This window comes from Notolepis coatsorum (genome assembly GCF_963971535.1).
Source record: "Notolepis coatsorum genome assembly, chromosome: 12".
Taxonomy (NCBI): Eukaryota; Metazoa; Chordata; class Actinopteri; order Aulopiformes; family Paralepididae; genus Notolepis; species Notolepis coatsorum.
Window position 1 is genome coordinate 108914588 of NC_140176.1, and position 18635 is coordinate 108933222.

An 18635-nucleotide genomic window follows, 5' to 3' on the forward strand; every position below is an offset into this window, starting at 1 on the left:
GATGAGAGGAGAAGAGAGTAGATGAGATGAGAGTGGGAGGAGAGAGGAGAGAGAAAATAGGAGAGGAGAGGTGAGGAGAGGAGAAGAGAGGAGGAGAGAATAGGAAAATAGGAAAAGAGAGGAGAATAAATGAAAGGAGAGGGGAGATGAGGAGAGAGGAGGATGGAGGAGGGAAGAGGAAATGAAAGAAAATAAGAGGGGGGAAGAATAGAAGAGAGGAAAAGGAAGCAGAGGTGAGGTGAGGGTGGAGGAGAGAGGGAAAGGTTTATGTGGGTGGATGGTGGTTTGATAAAACAGCTCCCCTCGCTTCTAGGAAAGGTTAATGTCTCTTTCTCCATTTTTCCAGTTAGTTAGTTAGTTAGTTAGGTTAGTGTCTCTCTCTCCCTCGCTCCCTCTTTCAGCTGAGGTCTGTGTGACTTACTCACTGAATACTCCTCTGCATTATACTGTATATCGCTGCTTCAGTGCACAGTAGGCTTGGACAGCAGCTAAATGAGTGGGAGTCATAGAGATAATTACAGCGTTTATATTGGATCCAAGTAAATTAATGTTTTACTATACAGTCATCAACTATATAAAGACATCGTAAAAAGGTTTATTTAATTGTATTTATTTTTATTTTATTTTATTAAAAATAATAATAATAACGTGGTTATATACAATGGAACTAAATTAATGACAGGATAATCAATCAAAATTGACCAAAATATCAAGTAACCTTTTATGACCATCTAACTGGGAAGACTCAGGACTCAGACTCAAGTTCAAGTTCAAGTTCTTCAAGTTCTTTAATAGTTGTCATACAGAAGTACAGAATACTTTCATACAAAATGCTTCTTACTGTTACGCTCCAGAGACTGTGCTAGACAAGATAGTATCAAATAACATAATAACATAATATAGCATGAATTTAGAAGAAGAAAATGAGGTCACAGTGTTCGGTATAGACATATGTACAATGTTCTGAGTTACCATATAATATACAATACACAATACTATGCAGTGTACTAATGTACAGTACTATCTAGTGCAAAGCAGAAATGGGATGAGGTACAATTTTAGGTACAATTTACAGTAAGGTGTACGAGTTGTAGTGCAATCCTTCATCCATAAATATAAAGTGTGGGGAGTGGGTGCTACAGTGTGTTTGTTTAAAGTGGGTGTGTGCTATAAGTGTGTGGAGTGGGTGCTACAGTGTGTTTGTTTAAAGTGAGTGTGTGCGTGTGGATGTGTGTGCTATGTGCGTTTGGTGGTTGTTGTTGTGTAGTGTTCATTCATTGTTCGTTTAGCAGCCTGATGGCCTGGGGATAGAAGCTTCTTCTGAGTCTTTCTGTGCTCGCCTTGAGACTCCTGTATCGCTTGCCTGACGGCAGCAGTTCAAAGAGGCAGTTGTTCGGGTGACTGGAGTCTTTAATGATTCTCTTAGCCTTGCCCTTGCAACGCTTGTAGTAAATGTTCTGGAGGGTGGGGAGCCCCCCTCCAATTGTGCGTTCGGCTGAACGTGTCACTCTTTGTAGTCTGCTTTGATCTTGTGCAGTGCTATTCCCAAACCAGGAGGTGATGTTGCCGGTCAAGATGCTCTCTATTGTACATGAGTAGAAGTTCTTAAGGATCTTCTGGCTGACTTGGAACTTCCTTAGGCGCCTAAGGAAGTAGAGGCGTTGTCGTGCCTTCTTCACAACACTGTTAATGTGTGTGGTCCATGTCAAGTCCTCGGATATGTAGGCTCCGAGGTACTTAAAGCTGTTGACTCTCTCAACCGGTGCCCCGTCGATGCTGAGGGGGCTGTAGTCCTTGACCCCCGACCTCCTGAAGTCCACAATCATCTCCTTTGTTTTGCTGACGTTCAGGGAGAGGCTGTTTTCCTGGCACCATCCCGCCAGGACCTTGACCTCTTCCAGGTAGGCCCTCTCGTCGTTGGCAGAGATCAGGCCCACCACCACTGTGTCGTCAGCAACATAGTCAGTATTTATATTGTTATTACCTGCATTACTTTCACCCTTTTTCTTATTCTCTGCATTGCTTTTATTCTATCTATTTTATGCTCATTCTATGTATATTTTACTGCTGTGAAGCACTTTGAGCTGCAATTCTTGGAATGAAGGTGCTATACAAATACGGTTTATTATTGTTATTATAGTTTATTCAGTTTTAATGTAAAAATAGTTCCTTATAATTTTAGCAGTATTTTTTCATGAATCACTCGCCAAACATAAAAAATACTTGCATTTGGCTAGTAAAGTGGCCTAATTTCCTCCCCTGTTCCCTTATTTCAATGTCCTTTTTTCTTTTTCTTCTTTCTCTGTCAGGTGCATTTCCCATCTCACCCTTTTCAAGTGGGTCCCATCTTTTTTCAAACACCGCGCAAATGTGGCCTGTTCGGTGTCCACTGTGAAGGGCTGACGAAGCAGGTGAATTACCTGATTGATGAAGGGATGTCAACTGGTAAAGGCAGCAATGCCGTTATCAGCTATGTGGATCATTTCTTCACCAACTATGGAGTTGGAGAAAAATCAGTGGACCTGCACTGCGACAATTGCTCCGGGCAAAATAAAAACAATTATGTCTTGTGGTATTTTGCTTGGCGCACGATTCACAAACTCCACCTGCAGCTTGGCCTCCACTTCCTGATTGCAGGCCACACTAAGTTTGGCCCCGACTGGTGCTTCGGTTTGATCAAGCAGGTCTACAGGAAGACTGCGGTCGACACCCTGGCAGGCATCGCAGACATCGTCAGGAAAAGCTCTGCAGTGAAAGGAGTCAATATCCCCCAACTTGTGGGTCGCGAAGATGGCACAGTGTATGTGCCAAGCTACGACTGGCAACAACATCTGGGAGGCTTCTTCAAAAGATTCCCACAAATAAAGAAATACCAGCACTTCAGCTTCGATGCCAACAGTCCTGGCATGGTGATGGCGAAATTACAACGTTGTTGAAAGACCCAAAATGCTACCCAACCATCTCTGGTTTTCCTGTCCTCCCCCCACCTGGTCTAGACAACGACCGACAGGAATATCTTTATAAGGAGATAAGACAATACTGTTCTGATGCTGCAAAAGACATTAAATGCCCACTCCCAACGTCTAGAGCACCTCAGAACAAGAAGACTGTACGATGTTAGATACCATGGAGAAGACACATGGATGTAGAGCACACACACACACACACACACTGTACTAGCAGTCACTTTAACATGAACACACACACACTCATGCTGCACACGCTCACAATGTAAGGTCACTTTAAAAAAATTAAACAAGAACAGGAGTGGTTCTTGTATAGTAAAAGCTTTTGTAAAACTCATGTACATATACCTGATATGTCTTACTCTTATTACTTGTATTATTGCACAATGTCGCATTCTCATCCTATTGGATTCTTATTATTGCATTCTTGACTTGACTTGATAGTATAGTAGTACTAGTATAGCATAGGGACATAGAAGAATTGTATTGTTGTGTACCGGTACATGTACATTATATTTTTATTATTATTACTATTGTTTTATTGCACAATCGTAGCGGGCATGGCCAACCGCATTTCACTGTATGCCCTGGTATGTATGCAATGAATAAAAAAAATGTCACTTTAAACTAAATGGAAAGGTCACTTTAAAGGAAAGAACCGATGTGGTTCTTGTATAGTTTAGATTATTGTAGTATAGCATAATGACAGAGTTGAAACTGTATATTGTATTAGCATGTATATTTTTATCATGCACATCTTATGCCTTCTTATTACCTGTTTATGTATTTTATTATTAGTATTATTGCACAATCGATGCGGGCATGACCACCCGCATTTCACTGTATGCCCTGGTATGTATGTGACGAATAAACCTCTTGAATTGATTTGATATTGTCTGCTGATTTTCATCCAATTGTCACATGAAAGGTGGTAACAAAGACTGATAATGATAACAATAATAATGATAATAGGCTACCTGTTTTAGGTCCAATTAATATAATAAGCAATGTGAGAAGATGCAATCTTTATCTGTGTAGGCTACATGACATAACATTTAATGGGGGCAGAGGTAATGCCACACTAGAAGATATTCCATGTTTATCACCTCGTGCTTCCCTCATTGGAGACCTGTTTCAGAACCACAACCCAAGATGCTTCTATCCACCCTTTGCTGGGTTCAGTGTAAATAAGCAAAGCCGGCAGAATGAGGGGTCTTCTTTAATGCATTATTATTTATTTCATTTCTGTGTAAAAAAGGCTTGTGTCTATCACTCCGCTGGCCAGTTCTACCAACTATGCATTAAAATTCCCTGCGGTCAACATAATTTCTTCCTATTTTGGTTGTAATCTCTGTTTTCAGGAAACACTGGGCTATACAAATAATATGCTGTGATGTCACATGAATGTATAAATATATGGCCATGCATTTAATCTCTCTTTTTTATAAAATCATTATAGCCAACATGCAATATATCCCATTGATTGGTACAATGGGACAGACATTTGTTTTATACAGCTATAACCTGCATTCTTTCAAATATATCATTAATCAATAAAACAGATAATTGGAATACACTATGTAGCCTATGTGTCTAATGAATAATGCTGCGAAAGATTGGACACAACACAAGCTGTGTAAACAAATAGGTCAATATAATTTAATAAATAAAGGTTTTCAATTCAATAACTGAAATATACATTACTCAGACTAGTAGTTATATTACTACTACAATACAAAATGTTTGATTTTGTATCTGATCTGTCATGACAGCATGGCTGTCACAGCACTTAATTATGTTAATACTATTCAGGGGAGAGGTGTGGCTGGGAGGTATTGTTTACGCCCAGCAGAATCCTGGCGAAAGGTGTCAAATCTTTAAGAGCTGTTTTCTCTGCTTAAGTCTCTGGGGAAAAAAGACTGCTACAAGATTTAAAATTAGCACATCACAATAATAACATTCTCAGATTTCAAAGTATGACACATCATTTGAAAGCTTACATTCTGTACTTTCACAATCTGGAAAAATCTGGAAAATGAAAATATAGACATGTGGGCTAAATCACTGGACATGGTCACATATGATATCAATCTTGCATTGATCCAAGCATGTCTTCAGCTCGATCCGAACGTGTGTCTGTAACGTTAGTCGCGATCAAAGCATCAAAAAACGACCCCCCCCCCCCCCCCCCTTTCATGCATTCATGATGAAACATAATACCTATGATATAGATTTGATTTGAGAATAATGGCGGGTCCAGGCAAGAAACGACCGGTTATAGTATAATACGGCTATAAGGCTATTCCTCAGCATTTCAGGAATGACCCCAGACCGATCTAAAAACATACTTATATTCACCACGGTATAACGCGTGAATGTATGCATGGAAAAATGATCTATTTTTTGCATCTTGACTGGAAGAAAGTCACTGGCAAATGACCATAGTCATTGTATCCATAGCTATAATAAAGAATATAGTTATAGCTCTACAAACAAGGTGACGGATTCCTATCTATCTAGCGTTGGCATTTTTACAGAGGGCTGCGTCTAATGGCTGGCACTGAAAGTGTTAATGTTTAAATGTATATCTGGGACTTTTATTATAAGAATTGATGGAGGCCTACTACGGTATGTGTATATGTGACCTTTATTTTGAAAACCGTGTCGCGACGCAACCGTGTTTACAATTATTAGTATTACCTTATTTGCATATTGTCTCGTTATTAGATAGATAGATACTTTATTGGTCCCCGGAGGGAAATTTAAGTAGCCAGTATTTAAATATTGAAAAACGTCCTAATAGTGGGCTACTCACCTAATGCATGGCTGTGCTCTAGTTCCTGTTGCCCGATCAGCTTGTTCGTTGGCTTTCCACTTATAAATAAATTATAAATGGAAAGCCAATGAACAAGCTGATTATAATGATTCGAACGTAGACCATTTCACATTATTTGTTAGAAGTGTCCATGTCCCCGTCAATCATCACTGCCAGGTCCGACTTAATTTCATCGGCTATGGCAAATCTTTTTTTCTCACACACACACAGGCTTTCAGTGTGCTACGCAGTAAATTCATTCATCGCACAGACTGATTTTTCCATAGCATGTTCGACATATATGTTGCACTGTACAGCCCTGGCATTAGGGATGCTCCGATATTGATATACAAGAATTAGAATTTATTAATCAAGTTAATCAAATATTTAGTTTCAAAAGTGTGGCACTATGACTTTTAATTCGAAAATTGGAATGCTATGGATTTGCACAAAGTGCCATCTCATTCATGAAAAGTTATTTATCATGTAGAAGACAAAGCGTGTATTACAATGGCAGCATGTCTAACTGCAAAGGGCTAGATTGTGGCTTGCCACAGGGCAGCTGTCTTGGACCACTCCTGTATTCCATATTCACAAATGACTTACCATCTGCTTTGTGTAAAGCAAGTATACAAATGTACACGGACGATTCCACACTGTATTATGCTGCAAACACTAGTGGTGATCTACACAACGTTTTATCTTCAGAGTTATATGCAGTAACTAATTGGATACAACTAAATAAGCTGGTATTAAACATCTCAAAGACCAAATCCATTATCTTAGGAACCAGTCACAAACTATTAGCCAATCCTACACTGAGTCTGCACTTGTCTGGTGAACCCATACAACAGGTTGATAAGGTTAAATTACTGGGAGTCATAATAGATAGTCGACTGACATGGGTAGAGCACATTGACACAGTGGCTAAGAAAATGGGTAATGGCATTTATATGGCAAGACAATGTCTTCCTTATGTTTCAGCACATATTCTGGGACAGGTCGTTAAGTCATTCTTTTTAAGCCACCTGGACTACTGCTCACCTGTTTGGTCCTCTGCATCTGACAGTGCATCGAGGAAACTACAAATGACCCCAGAACAGAGCTGAACTCTTATGGTTATTGGAAGATAAAAGGCTTGTCTTAAATACAGTCACATTCTACAATAACAGCATCCACAATCCTAAGCCTGAGTTTTTATATAGTAAAATTATCAGATGCAGTCACTTACACAATAATTTAACTATAATGGCAGGAGAAGGTAAAATCTTGTTACCTCGCCCCAAAATCGAATGCCTTACAAAAATGTATCGAGCCATTATTTATTGGAATAGCTGCCCAGAACACATACGTCAATTAACCTAAAAATACATATCTAAGTAAATGAAAGATTTCTCCACTTCTACAAGGTCCATTTGCATGTTCTTGGTATCTATGGATCTCAGGGAATGTATTAGAAATATTATGTCTGTTACTTGGCTTGAGTAAATTCTGATGAAACAAAGGAGAATATAAATTATGATTTTTCTTTGCATCTTTGACGGTGAATAACACCATGCTAAAAATGACCAGACATGAAAAACTTCTCGTTTAGCACCTTGAGATCACGTGTACAAAAAAAATTTAAGCAAATTAATAAAGGGAATATGATTAAACAGAAGGTTTTGTAGATACAGTACTGAATTCTGCCACCCGGACCAATGCAATTTGAAATATTATTATAGAATATAGAATAGCAGGCCTATAAATGACTTTATTATAGCCAATTCGCACATATTTAGTATCACCAGGCATGCATAAGAAAAATAAATAATAATAAGCAGGATGTAATTTGCGTGAAGAAAGCTAGAGGCCTTTGGGAAGTGTCGTTTTGAAAAATTCCAATGCTCATTGAAAGCTGTGGATGTCCTCTTCTCAAAATGACTACATTTTCCATAATTCAGTGCGGGCCGCTTATTCAAAATGGCGGATCTCCGTGACCACAACAAACACATTTCAAAAACGAAAATCTCACCAATAACACTTTAACCTATTGGTAAACAAATGTATTGATGAAAATATACATTATAATTGCTGTTGTGACATGGTTATGATGTTTATTCTTGAATATGCTTGAAAAAAAAAAACGATAATTATGTCAGACAGTCTGGTGAGCTTGATTTATGACGTGATGTCATTTGCGGTCCGGCCCCGGACCGCTCAGGCGGAAGAGGTTAAATAGCAAATCATCATTTGTATTTTATTTCTTTATTATTTTTTAAACAAACATATAAACAAACATGACAACACACGATAAGATATACAAGCATTAATTGTCAGGGCACATCCAATGAGATCACCTTTTAGTTAGTTGTCTTATATAAGATATACCCATAATACCTGTTATCTAAAAAAAAACCTACACACATATGCTCAGCTCGAACCATCATTTAAACATAAATTACGAATGTATTACTTAGCTAGTGAGCAGTAGTCCAGTTGTTATTTATTTTTGTTTTGAATTATACATTTATTTTTTTTATCCACTTTTTCTCTTTTTTCAATTTTTTTCACATCCCAATTTTGCTGTGCCAATTCACCCCTCCCCTGTCTTGAACGTTGCTCGCATATGCCCCCCACAGGCCGGTTGTAGGGAGGATAGAAGCCTTGCATCACATGTCCCCTCCGATACATGTGGAGGCAGCCTGTCACATCTTTTCACCTGCCAGCGCGGACTCTCATTGCCATTGGCGAGGTGTAACGTGTGGGAGGCTCACACTACCCCCGCCATTTCCTGTCTCTGCTGTGCAGGCATCCCCCAACCGACCTGTAGGAGTCACTGTCCACAACGTCCAGATTACCACCCATCGACTTCCACCCGCCAACTCTGCCAATTGAGTTAGTATGATGACCGGCCCAAGCCGGAGTCGAACCCGGTGTCTCTTGCGTTGGTGATGAGCGCAATGTCCGCTGCGCCACCCAGCCGCCCTAATTATAATTTTGTTATAATTAGTTCTTATTATTTTCTTAACTGTGACAAGCTGAAGATGGTAATGCTTCCCTTTACAGGCATGCATTAGTTCATCTTTCATGTGCAATATTGTTTTTTTTCTTTCTTTTGTATGATGTCTTTTTTGGATGATTGTAATAAGTTAGGTGGTTGTATTGTGTATATATTGAATATGTGTGTGTGTATGTGTATATATGTGTATATAGTTTGTGTGTATGTGTATACATGTAGGGTATACATGTATATGTCTGTGTGTGTGTGTGCGTGTGTATGTATATTTGTATGTGTATATATTGATATGTAGGACTTCGGACCCCAGGAAGACTAGGTGGTGCCATTGGCATCAGCTAATGGTGATCTTTTTTAATAAACAAATAAAAATATGACGCCTCTCTCAGTTTCAGAAAAGGACACCGACTGGTTTGTAATCCAAGGTTATGAGGAGCTTGGAGAGAAGAGTGGAGCTAAACTACAGACAAGACTCTTGGAAATCCCGCTCAAGAGATTGTCAGCGGTAAGATGGGGAAGAAAATATTACATTGGGAGTTGTTTTGCATAATCCATTTGCAGATTTTATATATAAACTTTTACATGATAAAAATATAGATATACTGTATTAAAAATAATAATAATAATTGCTTGCCTAGGCACGTTCTTGGCTGGGTCTTGCTTAACTAAGCATGCCTAGTCTCGTTCTTGGCTGGGTCTTGCTTAACTAAGCTTACTTAGTCTTGTTCTTGGCTGGGTCTTGCTTAACTAAGCATGCCTAGTCTTGTTCTTGGCTGGGTCTTCCTTAACTAAGCTTACCTAATCTTGTTATTGGCTGGGTCTTGCTTAACTAAGATTACCTAGTCTTGTTATTGGCTGCATCTTGCTTAAATAGGCTTACCTAGTCTTGTTATTGGCTGGGTCTTTCTTAAATAGGCATGCCTAGTCTCGTTCCTCAAGTTCAAGTTTGTTTATTATATGTCACAACAAAATACAGAATACTTTATATGAAATGCTTATTTCTGAAAGAGCCCCTGAGGCCTGAGAGTGTGCTACATACATTATTATTATTATTAACACTTTGAGTGCCAACTACGAGAAATCTCGCGATTTCCTTCATTTTTCATCAATCTAGCCTCACGTTACCACTGGGACTCTCTCTCTGAGCTCGAACAGGGAAAATACCGCCCCCTATCGTCTCCCGGATGGTAATGCACCCTTTGGATTGGACTGAATGAAAACGCATGGGGAAAAGAAAATACTGAGCCGATTACAGTCTTTGTGGTCCCTCAGAACTGCGTGGAATATGTGTTTCAAGCACCCAGCGTTGGATCAATAAACGATATTTGGAATGGCGATCAGGAATTGGAATAATCTTTTTGGAGAACATCTGATCTGAGGTAAGGAATTTATTTTACCAGTCTTAGGATAATCAGAGTATTTTCACAGAGATATAAGCGTTTGCCCTATGTGTGTGTGTGTCTGTGCGCGCGATCAGGAAATGAGAGAATCGATATTTCAGCCCGCTTCTATAGCGTGCCTAAGTACACATATACTATCGATAATCTAGCGTTTATTTGAAAATGATTCATAAATAGGCCGAAAAAAGTTTTTTGTGTATGCCAGAATATTCCAGTAAATGCTGTTTATCACGGAATCTATATATTTTCCTTGAAAACGAGGGCTTTTCAAAATGCTATAAAACGCAAATGAAGCGATTAAAAAAAACAATCCGTTTTGACAATGTTGACTGCAAACAAGTCATTGATAAACGACGGGCAGATTAGTAGGGCTGTATTAAATACTTCAAAGCTTTGTTCGATGGCATGAGCCGCGAACATAAAAAAAAATTGAAGTAAAAAAAAAAAAAAAAAAAAAAAAATTGTTTGCCTCCAAAATATTGCGCCTCCATTCCAATGAAACGAAAGTAAGCGGCGCCTTCCCACCTCCATTCCAATGAAACGAAAGTAAGCGGCGCCTCGACTCCACCTCTCTACAACAAGCACGTGGAGATTATCTGTGTTGAAAACAACAAGGACATGTGCAGCAGACATGTCGACGAAGAAGTCATCAGACGTGTGGTTACACTTTAAAATATGCAAAGACAATGCCCAAAAAGCCGAGTGCCAGATATGCCAGAAGAAAATGGCATATCACAACTCTACAACAACTTTGTCAAATCACCTAAAAAACCTAAAGTATCATTGTACACGACGGCGACGCCACACAAAACATTAATAAGGCTATGCCTATGCTGCTATGACTAATGTGTTACCAAGTAGGCTAATTTAATTGTAATCATCTGCTTTTGTAGGTGCATTGTCTGATATAATTATAAATTATAAATTAAATATAATATAATTGTTTGCTTGATAGACAAAGGTTGCAACATAATTATGTAATGTCATGTCGTTGGCTGTGAGAGCAGCCCCACTGCAGCGCAGCCGAGTGAAACCTTGTTGGCTGTGTCACAGTCACGAAACGGGCTACTTAATTAATTAATCCAATCCACTTTATTTATAGAGCACATTTAAAAACAACAACGTTTACCAAAGTGCTGTACAAGTCCCACAACATAAGATCAAAAAATAATAATAATAATATTATTTTTTTTTTTATTTTTTTTATCGAAGCTTCGAATTAAAATCGAAGCTCGGCCCCGAAGCTTCGATTGCCAAAAAAAAGCTTCGAAGGTCAGCCCTACAGATTAGACACATAGCCATAATTTAAGACAGAGATTATGCGTTCACAACGCTATCATTGAAGTGGGTGGTGGCATTTAACGGGGGTAAGGCGCACCGCATGGCTGGTAATCAAAGTGTTAATAGCTAGCTAATGTTACCTAGCCTAGCTGCCTCACGCCAGTTAGCTTGTTAGCAAACGACACAAGCTTAGTTAGCTTGCAGAGAGTCATGAAAGATTCACTGCGAGGGCTCTTTTAGCTAACGCTAGCTAGGCACGTAGCTATACATTACAGTAGCAATCACTTCACTGTCTGCCTAGCTAGCATTGGATACCAAGCAAGCTAACATTGACTTTAACGCCATCGCTAGCTAATGGTTAGGTAACGCTAATGCTAGCTGCAAGGTAGCTCATATATTGACGCTATCACTAGCCCCAGTCGAGCGTGGCGGCTCGCATTACAGTCACCATACGAGAAATATTCAAAGTCACAGGGAGAGAGAGAATGGAGCGTTTTAAGTAGGTTTTAATTCCTTTGGGTACCAAGCAGACTAGGCATTTGTCTAGCTGCTCCGAATCATCAGGTGGACATAACCTGCCCGTGTTTACTTGCGGGAGCAATGCGTTGTGAGGTCTGCTATTTTCGGCATACATCACTGTCGTGCGACGGTGTAAATAAAAGGAAATGCATTTGTTTTGGCAAATTCTTCTGCTCTGTGTGACAATAAATAAATGAATGATGATATGTAATTTAAAACCAAAACTAAGGCATCAGTATGAGTTTAAGACGTACTATGGCGCTGCACCGAACGGCTGCCTTTCTGATCGCTCCGTCGAGACTGTGCTTTCTTTTGTTAATTTTCATAGTATTAAGAGTTTTATTTGCACCAACTGTTGGTGCATTATATGTGTATGACCGTCAGTCAATCATTGACATTGGATTAAGGAAAACTTACCGATTGGATTGCTCTCTGGATCGGATTGCTGAACAACAACAGTGGCCAGCGGAGATCCTTTGTTGTGGCCGTGGCCAAAGCCAGGAGAAGCCGCGACGGCGAGGGAAGAGAGCCGGGGTCCGGAACAGACTGAGGTCCAAACGACACAGAACCACATTGCCCAGCATATTGTTGGCTAATGTGCAATCGATAGGAAATAAACTGGACGACATCAGAGCACGGATCCAATTCCAGAGGGACATTCGGGACTGTAATGTCCTCTGTTTCACAGAAACTTGGTTGTCTCCAGATGTCCCGAATCATGCAATAGAACCGGCAGACCACTTCTTTGTCCTCCGCAAGGACCGGACGACAGAGTCACTAAAGACGAAAGGAGGCGGCATTGCCTTCATGATAAACAAGGAGTGGTGCGATATAGGCAACGCAAAAGAATTGTCTAACCACTGCTCCCCAGACTTGGAGTTCATCACGATCAAATGTCGACCCTTCTTTCTTCCGAGAGAGTTAACGTCCATCATCCTCATCGGAGTGTACATCCCACCACACTCGAACACTGGGGCCGCACTTTCAAAACTGCACGACGAGGTAAACAAACAACAGATAGCTAGCGTTGACGCTGCCATTCTGGTTCTGGGCGATTTCAACAGCGCGCGTCTTAAAAAGGTGTTGCCGAATTTCTATCAGCATGTGACCTGTCCCACCAGAGGCGAGAACATATTAGACCATGTAGCAGGACCGGACGGCATCCCCGGCCGCGTCCTAAAAGTCTGTGCCGACCAACTGGCCCTGGTATTCACTGACATCTTCAACCTGTCCTTGGAACAGGCTGTCATCCCCACCTGTCTGAAGAAGTCCACCATCATCCCTGTACCCAAAAAATCTACGCCCGCTTGCCTCAACGACTACCGCCCTGTAGCCCTCACCTCCATAGCCATGAAGTGCTTTGAGAAGCTAGTGAAGGGCTACATATGTTCCTCCCTCCCCATCAACCTGGACCCCCTGCAATTTGCATATCGCCCCAACAGGTCCACGGAGGACGCCATAGCCCATGTGCTGCACACAGCAGCATCACACCTGGACAAGAGGCAGGGGAACTATGTGAGAATGCTGTTCATCGACTACAGCTCAGCATTCAATACCATAGTCCCCTCCAAACTCATAGCCAAGCTCAGGGACCTGGGCTTGAACTATGACCTCTGCCAGTGGGTCTTGGACTTCCTGACGGGCAGACCCCAGGTGGTAAGAGCAGGCAACTGCACCTCCTCATCCATCACGCTCAACATAGGGGCCCCCCAGGGCTGTGTTCTGAGCCCTCTCCTCTACTCCCTGTACACACATGACTGCGTGGCACAGCGGAACAACAACACAATCATCAAATTTGCTGATGACACAGTAGTGGTGGGCCTGATCTCTGCCAACGACGAGACGGCCTACCTGGAAGAGGTAGAAAATCTGTCACAGTGGTGTCAGGAGAACTGCCTCTCCCTGAACGTCAGCAAAACAAAAGAGATGATTGTGGACTTCAGGAGGTCGGGGGTCAAGGACTACAGCCCCCTCAGCATCGACGGGGCACCGGTTGAGAGAGTGAACAGTTTCAAGTACCTCGGAGCCCACATATCCGAGGACTTGACATGGACCACACACATTGACAGTGTTGTGAAGAAGGCACGACAACGCCTCTACTTCCTCAGGCGCCTAAGGAAGTTCCAAGTCAGTCAGAAGATCCTTAGGAACTTCTACTCATGTACAATAGAGAGCATCCTGACTGGCAACATCACCTCCTGGTTTGGGAATAGCACTGCACAAGACCGTAGCAGACTACAAAGAGTGACACGTTCAGCCGAACGCACAATTGGAGGGGGGCTTCCCACCCTCCAGAACATTTACAACAAGCGGTGCAGGGGGAAGGCTAAGAGAATTATTAAGGACTCGAGCCACCCGAACAACTGCCTCTTTGAACTGCTGCGGTCAGGCAAGCGATACCGGAGTCTTAAGGCGAGCACAGAAAGACTCAGAAGAAGCTTCTATCCCCAGGCCATCAGGCTGCTAAACGAACAATAAACAACCATCAAATGCACACAGCACACACACCCACCCACACGCACACACTCACTTAAACAAACAACACACTGCAGCACCCACTCTCCACACTTTAGATCACACAAACACACTTTATATTTATTGATAAAGGATTTGCACTACAACTCGTACACCTACTGTAAATTGTACCTAAATTGAACCTCATCCCATTTCTGCCTTGCACTATATAGTATTGTATATTAGTACACTGCATAGTATTGTATATTATATGGTAACTCAGTTACGTCTATTCTGCATCGAACATTGTACATATGTCTATACTGAACACCGGGCCCCCCTTTTTTTTTTACTTCTAATTTACATACTATACTATGTTATTTTATTTCATACTTATCTTGTCTTGCACAGTCTCTGGAGCGTAACAGTAAGAAGCATTTTGTATAAAAGTATTCTGTACTTCTGTATGACAACTATTAAAGAAACTTGAACTTGAAAACTTGAACATGGTCATGTTTGTTGAATAAAATAAAACGTAATTATTTTTTTCACTCCCGATTTTTTTTTTACATTTCCCCTGATCCCGATCCTCTGAAAATCACGTGATCGGCCCTGATCCCAATCACATGATCGGATCGGGACATCCCTAGCCGATACCGATAGTTTTACATTTTTTATAGCAGCTGGCAGTATTATACTGTAGGTCTAACACAGGCATTCTCAAAGTCCTAAATGATCTAATCTAATCTTAGAAATTAAGTAAAGTGAATAGTACTGGGTGTTGAGCATAACCGTATCTAAGTTCATTTACTTCTGACAATTATAGTCAAAGTATTTTCCTATGAACTGAAACTTATAAGATGTTCTCAGTGTTCAGTTAGCTATGAAGCACGATAGCTAATTAGCCAACTGCAAAAGCTAATGATGTTATAAGACATTGATATCAGGAGCTATCTGTAGCTACTGCTATCCAGCTAGATAACGTTAGACAATGCCTCATGTATTAAACTAAAGTGAATAGTTGACTGGGTCATTTTGTTTAAACAGTAACGTTAGCTCGGTAGCTAACGTTAGCTCACGGAACAACAATAGCTAGTTAGCCAACACTAGCCAACTACTGTGAAAACTATTGCCAAAATGATGATATCAGACATTGATATCAGAAGCTATCAGTAGCTAGCCAGCTAGATAACGTTAGACAATGCCTCATGTATTAAACTAAAGTGAATAGTTGACTGGGTAATTTTGTTTAAATAGTAACGTTAGCTAATATCACTCGAGGTGCACTCGAGTCTTGCCGGAGCATTTGTTGACATGGGCTCTATGAGGGGGAGGGGGGAGGGGCAAGGCGTGCAGCAGCAGCTGTGAGCAAGAGAGACAGCGAGTGAGAACTCTGCTGATAATTGGATCATGTTTTTCGCGTGTGTCATCCGCTGCTGAAGTACGCAGGAGTCTCCGCCTTGAGCCATCTAGTGTTTTATATCTATGTGACTAGCTACCGTAACGTTGGCTCTGGTGATTGTCTTTACTCGCCAGATTGGCGAGTGCTCTTCATGAATCACTCGCCAAACATAAAAAATACTCTCATTTGGCGAGTAACAACAAACACAGCTATACAACAAACACTGTCCTATTAGAAAGACCTGGGTGAAGGATAAATATAAAGGAAAGCCATGGATGACTAAAGCTATGCAAAGGGCGTGCAAAAAGAAAAACTTACTTTACAAGAAATATTTACAACTGAGAACCAGTAAAAGCGAAGAAAGATATAAGCTGTATAAGAATAAACTGACTTCCATTATGAGAGTACAGAAGAAGGAATACTACAATAAAATATTAGAGGACAGTGCAAATAATATACAAAGATATGGAAGCAAATGAGTGACAGAAGTATTTAAATTTTTTCAGACACCGAATTTATAGCATTGAAAATAATTACTTTGAAAACATGTATCTGAATTTTTTCAGACACCGAATTTATAGCATTGAAAATAATTACTTTGAAAATCATGTATCTGAATTTTTTTGCTCCGAATTTACCTATGTGAAATAAAAATTCAGTGTTTAAAATTCAATGTAAAAAATTCTAATGCATGATAAAATTCAATGTAAAAAATTCGATGCATAATTGCGGTGTATAAAATTCAATGTAAAAAATGCTATGCAAAATTGCGGTGTATAGAATTCGATGTAAAAAACCATCATCCGGGCTACCCAGCCAGGATAAGTAATCGAGCCTGCATGCAATCGAACTGACTTCTGGCCTATCACTGCACGGCTTTGTCAGTCATGTGATCACACCAACCCAGGAGAAAGATGGCGGTATATATACATACGGTGGGGAGAGAATATATACATAGGGTGGGGAGGAGACTGTACATAACTTTTGTTTGATATTGAAAGAGAGCTTAAAACACGGCCGACCCGGGTTCGATTCCCGGACCCGCCGTTATTTGCCGACCCCCCCGCTCTGTCTCCCGTTTCTCCTCTCTCTACTGGACTGCCCAGTAGTAAAAAGCAATAAACGCAATCTTAAAAAAAAATCTAAAATATATGTGATGTAAAAATAGAAAGAGTTTCTGAGATAAAACTTCTAGGGGTAGTTATTGACCAGAAATTAACACTTTGGTCGCCAGGCTTATATTCTTAATATACCATCCTCCGCCAGCTCTATTTGTCTATGGAGAAGTTCCCCTTCTTTGCAGGGCTTTTAAAATTGTATTGCTAAATTGTTGTGTCTAGCTCGAGTCCTGGGACTATTGGCGAGTGATCGGACCGAATTGAAATGAGCACCAGCTTCCATTTCCTGTTTCCGCTCTGGGCGGTCCGCCGATTGGCCACCAGATGGCGCTCTTGAACTGTTGGAGAGTTGAGAGGGGATCAACAGTAGATCTCAAGTCTCCGGGGGAGAAATATGATTTCGATCACAGATTTTTGAAATATTGATATCAAAGACGTGGTACGGCGTCTTTGGCAGAATGAGCATGGCGGGGAATGACGTGGTACGGTGTTTTTGGCGACCATAGTGTTAACATGGAAACAACATGTTAACTATATTCAAGGAAAAATATCTAAGTCAGTAGCAATATTGTATAAATGTAAGGATATATTCAACTACAAAGCCTTGCACATCATTTACTGTTCACTTATACTTCCTTACATATATCTTACTGTGTGGAAGTATTGGGGTCGACATTTAAAAATACTGTAAATCCAATAGTCTTACTGCAAAAGCGGGCCATTCGGAACCTTTTCAAGGCTGGTTACTTTGAACACACAGATCCATTGTTTATAAAGTCTCATATTATGAAATTTAATGATTTGGTTTATTATAAAACTATGCAAATAATGTACAGAGCTAAAGCAAAGTTACTCCCAGACGGAGTGCACAGGTTTTTTTCAATACATGAAAGAAAATATGATTTGAGAGATATTTGTAAATGTACTGTTCAAAAAGCTAAGAAAGGGATTAAAAGGAGGTGTATTTCTACTATTGGGGTTAACTTACAATGCTGATATAGAGTTAAGAATGAGTAATACGCTTTTGTTTTTTAAGAAAATGGGTTGTAAAGTTATTTTTTAAAACTACAAGGGTGAATAATACTCTTTTTTTTGCTATTTTATTTTAGAATACAGTTTGAGTCTTAATTTTGTTAAGAATATAGGACAGGTATATATAAGCATTATGCTTCAGTCTGTACCTTTTCAGTCTCTGTAAAATAAAATATTGTTAAATGATGGTGTATATATATTGTATTGTGTGAGATGACTGAATAAAACTACTACTACTACTACTATTCTGTTACAGCTGCTGAGCTATAGCTAATGTCCATCAATATCTTCCTTTTTAATTAAATAGGTTCAAGAATTGAATCAGGATTGTTAGAAGAGAGAGAGAGAGAGGGAGGGAGGGAGGGGGCTGCTAGAGTGGAGCTAACGTTAACTTGCTGAGGCTACATCAACAGTTAAGGTTACATAAGGTTTTAGCGCGACGTGGGCATTCCAGAATGGCGAGGATGCAAAGCATGTTAGACGATTGGACTCGTCGCAGAGTTTACATTACACATAGAAACTGCTATAATATCCATTCCATTGAATATATAATTTCAGACTGAAGTATCTGTACTAGTGGTCTGTGTACTCTTAATTGCTCCCCAGAACAACACAAACTAGGAACAACAATGATATTGTTACAAGGACGG